Consider the following 9235-nt stretch of genomic DNA (forward strand, 5'->3'; position numbering starts at 1 on the left):
ACATGATGAACCAGTAGTATCTTCTAGTCCCAGAAAAGAAGGAAGTGCTAAAAAAAAAAAATGAATAAAATAAAAAGAAGATGGTTATATTTCAACAGACACTGGAGCTAACTGAAAGAGCTTCAGTTGTCCAAAGTTGGAACAATTTAAGCAACAAAATAAAGCTTATAACCCAAAGTATAAGATAATTATCAAAGAACTATCCTGATATAAGTGATAGAAGAGAGAGAAAGGAAAGGAAAAATGACAGAGAGAAGAAAAAAAGGGATGAGGGAGGGAAGGAAAAGGAAAAAGGAGAAGATAGAAAGAAGAGGAAAAAAATCTCCTAGGGAGAATTTCAAATAATTTGCATGAATACTGTCTCCTCAAGGTTACATAACTCCTCATTCCTTAACTGCGGGCTGAGCCTAGTGACTGCTCTCCAGAGAGAAGAGTATTGAAGGAGGCTGCAGGGGATGGAAAGTCTTGCTTTCAAGTGGAAAATCCTGACAAACACTCCGCCAGCCAGGTGATCAACGCCAGCATCCCTTGTGATTAGTCATGGTCCTATGTGCCCTTGTGATGCTTTGAAAACGGCACTTTACCTGCAAGCTCTTCCTCCTGCAAGCCCACTCTTAGTACACCCATGAGAAAAACTAAGTCCGAGAGAGCAGCATTCTATAAAACCTGGCCAAGCACCCCTCAAAACCTGTCAAGGTCTTCAAGACAAGGAAAATGAGAAGCAGTCATAACCAAGAAGGAAATAAGGTGTATGACAACTAAATATAACGTAGGTTCTTGGTATCTGGAATCAAACTCATGACCTCAAGCTTGCCAAGCAGGGGCTTATGCTGCTGTGCTATATTCGTGGCCTAACGTAGGTTCTTGGATGGGATCTTGAAACAGAAAGAGATCATTAGGTAAAAGCAAAGGACAGGGGCCAGGGATATAGCTCAGCGGCATAAGTGCCTGGCTGGCAAGCGCAAGGTCCTGAGTTTGAATCCCAGTACCAAAAAAAAGAAAATTTAAAAAAGTGAAGGACATTTAAAAACAATATGAACTTTAATTAATGATATTGTCTCAATGTCGGCTCATTATTGTAACAAATGTGCTTTACTGACGTAAGGTATTATTAGTAATAGGGTAAAACTGGGAATAGGATATATGGGAACTCTCTGTATTATCTCAGTTCTTCTGTAAATCTAAAAACTGTTCTAAAACAAAGTCTACTAGGAAACATGGCTATAATTCTTTAAATTCCATAATTGTCTAGCTAAGTTTTTCTTAAATTACAAAATTACATTGCTAGCTAAGTTATTCTTAAATTACAAAATTATACTGACTTGTCAATGTGTCCATGTTGGAGTTTTATCACAGGAATGCTTATTGATCAGGCTGTCTTGTCACATCACGTGAAAGTTTCCCTGCTCTTTGGTCTGGAAGTTCCACACTGTAGCAGTAATAAGAGGTTTCTATGCTGTATTTGTCAGCTTTCTGCCACTGTGACAAATACTGGAGATAATCAACTGACAAAGCAAGAAGGTTTATATTGGATCACAGTCTTGGAGAGTCCAGTCCATGGTGGGGCAGACTCATTGCTATTAGGTTGGAGGGGATTGGCGCAGTGCCACAAGATAATGGCAGGGAGCATGCGGCAGAGGAATGAACCTGCTCAAGTCATGACCAGGAAACAAAAGAGAAGGAGGCGGGGCCAGAGTCCCACAGTCCCCTTTGAAGCCACACCCTTATGACCTAAAGACCTCCCACTAGGCTCCACCTCTTAAAGGTGCCCTCACCTCTAAGCATGACAGTGAGGAGCAACCTTTAGCACATGGGCCTCGGGAGGATATTTAAGAAACAAACTGTAGCACATATGTGAGCTGGAAGCATTAAAACCAATCCAAGAGATAAAAGTGAGATGTTCCATTAAAAGTGGAAGTGAGGGCGTAGAGCCCAGTAAACTGGCCTCCATCCCCAACCTTTCATGGCATCCGAGGAACTCCCCGGGGCTCTGAGGAATAAGGTTGATCCTATATTCAACAAAATATTTGTGTTGCTGGGGATACAGTTAGACAAGTGAACGAGGGCGTCTCTTTCCGGTGAGCGAGTGACAAGTCTGCCTTCCGTTAGAGGTGTCCTGGGAAACCTAGGCCTGGAGCAATGCGCTCAGTTCTGGTTGGACCTGAGACTCACCAAAGAAGCTTTTTCAAAAATATCTATGCCTCGGCCTCTCCCCAGGCCAATGAAATCAGAATCTCTGAGGGTGGGGCCCAGAAATCTGTACGCTTTAAAATCTCCACCCGAGAGATTCTACAAGTATAGCCAGCGCTGAGACCCATCAGCTGAATCCTCTAAGAGGGGGCGCAGGCCAGGCCCTCCCCCCAGGGAGCAGGGGTTCTTCTGCAGAAGCCGGGCTGGGGTTGGCAGAAGTGGGGGCGAGGGGAGGGTGTTGAGGAGCGGTGTGCGCAGCAGCCCACACACTTGCTCCTTTTAGAACAAATCAGCTCTTCTGAGACATATGTACTGAAGAAGCCTCCTCCTGGAATTTTCCAGACAGGGCTGAGGACTGTTCCCCACATAAAAGCACCCAGCCTGGATTCTGCTGATTGTGACACAGCGAATCTCAAGGCTAGAAGGATCTTAAGGGTCACCAATCTCACTGCCTCAGCTTCCCCCTCCCCTCCCTCTCCCTCCCTTCAGTCTTTCTTTCTTTCTCCCTCTGTCTCTGTTACACACACACACACACACATACGCTTAAGATATTGGTTACCATGGGGCTCTTTGATCTGCCTCTTGACAAGTTTGGCACCACAAGCAAACAAGAGCTCAGCATAAGAGAACATGGCTGAAGGATAAAGAAGGGGCGGAGCAGACAACCTGGCAGCCTGGAGTTGAACAACTACCCTCTTTGCTTATACCATTTGTTTTTTTCCCCCAATTTTTATATTTTAAAAATAAAAATTAGTCCACTTTTTCGGTACATAATGCTCACAGTGCTCGCGGGGAGTCGGTCCCTGTATAGAACACCTCTCAATTATTTTTTCATTTCCTACCCCTCCTTCCCTTTTACAAACTCAGAACTCCCCAGTTTCATCACCGATATCAGTTATAGGTGAGACTTGGGGTGTGGTACATCGTGGGAAAAATTTCTCACCATCTGTGGATCTGTGAAACCAGAAAACGGATTAACTGATTCCAAAACACAATGGTGGGACAGGCGTTGGCCAGACCGTCCCATTCACAAATGGAGAGATAGGAAGGGGAGAGGGGGCCGTGGGTCCCAAGCCAGACTAAAAACCAGTGTACCAGCACAGATGGTAGTCTAGGTTCATCAATCTAGTCATGTTACTTATTTGTCTTTGTTTGGTTGTTTGGTTGGTTTGGTTTGGTTTTTCAAGACAGGGTCTCACTATGTAGTGCAGGGTCACCTTGAACTCACTGTGGAGCCCAGCCTGGCTTCAAACTCATCGATCCTCCTGCCTCAGCCTCCCAAGTGCTGGGATTATAGGTGTGTGCCATCATGCCCGGCTCATATTTAGTTTATTTTTATTTTATTATTTTTATTTATTCATTTTTAGATAGGGTCATGCTCTGCTACCTTAGCTGGTCTCAAATTCCTGGGATCAAGTGATTGTCCTGTCTGAGCCTCTGAATAGCTAGGACTACAGGCATGTATCACCATGCCTGGCTCAGTCTTGTTATTTTTATTTGTTTCAAAACTTGTAAAGTTGAAAAAAAAAATAGAAAAGAAAAGTAGCTTATTTTTTCCTCCCATTAGAGATACAAGCTTGTAAGGCGTGGTGGCACATGCCTGTAATCCCAGCACTTGGGAGGCTGAAGCAGAAGGATCCTTGTAAGTTTGAGGCCAGCCTGAGCTACAAAGTGAGCTCAAGGCCAGCCTGAACAGCATAGCTAGACCTTGTCTCAAGAAGACAAAAAAGAAAAGGAAAAAAAGAGAAAGATACAGACTTGTTGCAGAAAAAATACAAACAAATAATAAATCTTACTTTGATGGCCTAGATATAACTCACTGTTCCCGTTTGGTACATATACATTAAATCTATTTTTTGTATTTTGTCAATCGTAGACATTGCACCTGTACTATACACGTGAGAAACCACCTGTATTCCACATACATACAAGAGCCCTCCTGTCTAAGCAGTCTGCATCCAGTGCCACACATATTCTATCTAACCTGTTACAAACAGCCTTGCTGGAAGCGGTTGTTGCAGTTGACCCAGCCATCAGCCACTGATCCCCACAAAAGGGTCTATGTGGATGGGGAATATTTCTAAGAATAGAAGGGAGAAGCCAGGCATGGCTGTGAGCACCTGTAATCCCAGCGCTTGGGAGGCTGAGGCAGGAGGATCACTGTGAGTTCAAGGCCAGCTAGGCTATGGAGGGAGTTCAAAGCCAGCCTGGACTACATAGTTAGACCTTGTCTCAAAAAGAAAAAAAAAAAAGGAAAGTTACCTTTTTCAGACCAAAGTCCTGGGACTTTCATATTTTCAGTACAATTTCTTGTGATCTTTCTTATCTGACTGAGCACTAAAAGGCTCTAAGTTCTGAAATCTTTTGTCATAACAGTTTGTGAAGAAGAAAGACAATCACTAATTCTTTGAACTAAGGACTCCTCAGATCAGAACCCACAGAGTTGCTTTGTCTACAGTATTGTGTTAAAATTCTAAAACAGTACATCGGTCTGGGAGGACTATTACTCCAACAAACAAAGCCAATGTGATTTTTTTTTTTTTTTTGGTCTTTTTGAGACAGGGTCTTGCTGTGCAGTTCAGCCTGGCCTTGAGCTCACTTTGTAGCCCAGGCTGATCTCAAACTCGCAACGATCCTCCTGCCTCAGCCTCCTGAGTGCTAGGATTACAGGTGTGCATCACCACGCCCGGCCCCCCAATATGATTTTAAAGGAGAGATCTCCTTTTAGAACTAGGCACCAACTAGGATTAGGTTAAACAGGTTGGTGATACAACGTTGAATTTCATCCAAGATAATTCACAAAGATCTAGCTATTTATAGATCCAAAACTTGCTCAATAAATATATTTTTTAAAAGTTGGAGTTTGGTCCTAATATTGACGTTCAATAAGTAATGGAATGTTTTGTTTTAAAAAAAATCAAATCAAATCCCAGTGAAAGCAGCAACTGCGTGAGCGAGCCCTGGTGAGCTCCTGGTCTGTGGGACTGCGTGTCCCTCGCCCACAACTGTTTTTATTAACTGGGATGCGGTCCATCCCTGTGTAGCTTTATGAAATGTGCTTTGGCTTGGAGCACAGAAAATCCATTTAGACATTAATAGTCTAGCTGCGAGCGATGTTATTCATTCACAAGAGTAACAACAGTGCGCTATGATTTTTTTCCCAGCATTTTCCCTTGATTTTATTGGTTCATAAAACCCAAACACTGGCACCTTTTGCTCCAAAAGTGACACCAAAGAACAGCTGCCCACCCAGACCCCCGGGGGTTCCCTCGGAGGGGGACGCCAAAGGTTGGCTGGGCACCGCCCCACCCCCGGGAGGGAGCAGGGCCTGGTCTCCAACTGCCTTGGCCAAAGGCTCTGCCAGAGTTTCCCCTTACATCTTCCTGACAGAAGGGAGAAAAGGCAGGTGTCCCTGGGCTTCTCGAAATTCCAAATGGCGGCGCTGGACTGTAGAAATGACCCCTGAAACAAGCCAGGCACAGATACACAAATACTTCCTGATCTCTCTAACAAAGGGAACCTAGAAAAAGGGAAGCCCTAGAAGCAGAGCAAGCTGGAGGTAGAGGGATGGAGGTTTGGGGTCAGAACACCCACATTTCACTCTTACAGGAAAAATGTATTTTTGAAGACTGTGACACAGCAAGGGGACTAGATTTAGTAATAATATGTATTTTAAAATTGCTAAGACAAAGCCGTTCGAATGCTCTCACCACAAGAAAAAAAAATGTGAGGTAATGAATGTGCTAATTAGCTTGATTTAATTATTCCACATATATCGAAACATCACACTGTACCCTATATAAATATAAACAATTACTCTGTGTCCATTTTTAATTTTAAAAATGTTTTGGTCTCTTGAGACAGGGTCTCACCTAAGCAATTCAGGTTGGCCTTGAACTCACTATATAGCCCAATCTGACCTTGAACTGGTGGTGATTCTCCTGCCTCAGCCTACCCAGTGTTGAGATTATAGGCATCTGCCACCATGCCCAGAACAGGATTTTTGAAAGTACCTAGTAGCCCAGGATACAGTGAACATACTGCAGGTAAACTAAGATTTAAAGAGAATTTGCTGGCCCGTATAACTGTTTATAAAAGTAACTATCAGAGCTGCCACCTTACAAAGTAGATTATATACATATAGTATAGAAAGATATATCTATATATATCTATATATATAGGTATATATAGATATGAGGCAGGAGGATTGCCAGAAGTTTGAGGTCAACCTGCACTACACAGTGAGCTCAAAGCGGCCTGAATTATATAGTGAGACCCTGTCTCAAAAAACCAAAACCAAAAACGAGTATCACTCAGCTGTTATGGCTTGTGTTTAGATGACCCCACAAAGCCACTATTTTAGAGGTGCCTGGATCTAGAGTGCGAGACCCTGGGATCAATTCATGGTGCAATGCTAGGCTCAAGGGCGCTAGGATGAAGGGTGTGAGTGCTGCCACCCTGAGCGGCCTGGATATGAGAAAGGGGCAGAAAGATGCGGTGAGGTCCCTTACTTGCTTGCTTCTGCTATCTTCTCCTTGCCCCAAACTGGTTCTCCTCCGTGATGCCCTTCTGCCGAGGCACTCTGCCTTCGAGCTGGCCAGTTATGTACTGAAACTTCTACAGACTGTGGGCTGAATAACTTTGACCTTGGGCATTGGGTATTTTGCCTCAGCAAGGAGAGAAAAGTAACTTAGACATCAGTCCTATTAGACGGCATGGTGAAAGACATCAGTAGACAATTAACACAAGAATACATCAAAATAGTAAACAAGTCATTTTAACAGATCCTCTGTTTTATTAGTCTTCAAAGACACAAGAGTTAAAACACGATGAAAACAAGAACTGTAAATGTAAATGCAAATTTGTACAAACCTCCAGGCAGACAACCGAGCAAGGTGACACAAGTCAAAATAATATTTATCTCTTCAAACTCAACATTCTCAATTGCAGAGTTTATCCTAAGGAAATCACTGTACCAAAGAAGAAATCGCATGTGTAAAGATGTTTGTCATAATGTTATTTATGTCAGTGATAAAGTGGCGGGAGCAGATGTACCTAATACAAAGGGAATAATGCAGGAGATTAAAAGTTCATTTGAAAGGCTCCATGGCTGCATAAGAAGTGATTTACTTCCTAATATAAAGGAAAACACAAAATTGCATATTAACGTAATATAATAAAGTCTAGCCCTCAGATCCAGTTGGGACTCCCACATCAGATACGTAGGTAGCTAGAGCAGGTTTCAAAGGAATTTTGGAGACTTTAGATAATCTCATGGTGTGAATCAGCCCTTCCTGTGGATTCTCCCTTCTCCTAGCCAGCTCTACCCCAATTGCTGATACCTTGTGTTTTCTTTAATCCATTGTAAGACTTCTTTGGGGCTGGGGGATAGCTCAGCAGGATAGTGCCTGCCTGGTATGGCAAGGTCCTGGGTTTCATCCCCAGCACAGAGAAACAGAAGGGGCAGAGGAGGCGGAGGAGGAGGAGGAAGAGGAGGAGGTGGAGAAACAGAAGAGGAAGGAGAAGAGGAAGAGGAAGAAAAAAAAAAGACTAGATTTTTCTTTACCTCAGCTCCCCCTAAACTCCACCAGTAATATCTATGTCTTACTCATTTTTTGTGACCTACCTCTTCACCAGCCTTTAGTAAATTCAATAAAGTTATGGTTTATTAAACTTACTCATTGTAGCCAAGTGCGGTAGCACATGCTTGAAATCCTAGCACTTGGAAGGCTGAGGCAGGAGGACCACCATGAGATCGAGGCCAGCCTGGGCTACATAACTGAGTTCAAGGCCAGCCTGAACTGCAGAGCAAGACCCTGTCAAAAAAAAAAAAAAAAAAAAAAGAAATTACTTAATGTAAAAACATGTATGAGAAGGAATACAAAGAAATGTCAGTATTTGTTAGGCTGGAGGACTCAGAGAGCATTTAGAAATATTTCCTTTTATGTTTTGTTTAACAACTTTAAAAAAAGGTGTGGGGCTGGAGCTCAGTGGTAGAACATTTGCCTAGCGTGTGAAGCACATCTTGGGTTCAATCCCCAGTGTCACCAAAAAAAAAAAAAAAAAAAAAAAAAAGGTTAAAGTCTATTCCCAGATGGGATTTCACCGTGGTATCGGAAATAACCAAGTTTATTCATAAAAAATAAGAGGTTCTTATTCTATGGATGCTATCGCTTCTTTTAGGGCTACCATAACCATGCGAATAAGAAAACAATCAAAGATGCCGCCCCGGTCTGAGTGTGCTGTGGGTTCTCATCGCCGGCAGAGGCCCGACTTCGGACCCACACCAGGCGAGCACCCCGCGGAGATCGCACGGGGGTCCCACACATTTGTCACCGCGAGCAGAGATGACCCTGAAGGGCCACCTTTGGCAGAGTCATAGACGACCTACTTTGGCTTCATTTATTTCTTTTTTCCTGTTGTCAGTAATTCTTCAAAATGTCCCAGTTTTATGATATGGCTTTTAAAAGAATTAGATTTGAATAACACAAAACTGTATAATTATGTTACAGTTCCACTGCAATTATTCACAGATCCAAGTCTGCTACATCATTATTAAGCAATGAGGAGGAGGAGGACAGCGGCACCCATAGTCTTCTTACCATGTGCCAGACAGTGCCAGCAATCGGGAAGATGAGGACGCCATCGAGCCTGCTAGGTCATGGGTGCTGGTTATTTAGCCCTGAAAGCTTTCAAAGGAACTACACAGCGAGCAGGGCCGCGGGCAATTGTACGGCCTCTGGACGGAGCCACGGTTAAGTGTTTCTTCTAACAGAGTATTACAAGAGGCCCATAGCCTAACACAAAAGAGGTGCTCTTCTGGCTGAGGGTGGAGAAACTCCCAAGAAGACCCCAACTTGATCAGCCGCACTTCTGCCTCCCCGCTGAACCCTTTGACAGTTCAGCCCCCTCAGTGTATCGCAGAGGGCGCGCAGTGGTGAAGAGAACAATTGGTGAGTGTGTGGGGCTGGGGATTTAGCTCAGCGGCAAGTGCCTGCCTGGCACGGGCAAGGTCGTGAGTTCGGTTCCCGGTACCGGAGAAAAA

Source organism: Chinchilla lanigera, unplaced genomic scaffold (assembly GCF_000276665.1).
Source record: "Chinchilla lanigera isolate Chin_1 unplaced genomic scaffold, ChiLan1.0 scaffold00019, whole genome shotgun sequence".
NCBI lineage: Eukaryota > Metazoa > Chordata > Mammalia > Rodentia > Chinchillidae > Chinchilla > Chinchilla lanigera.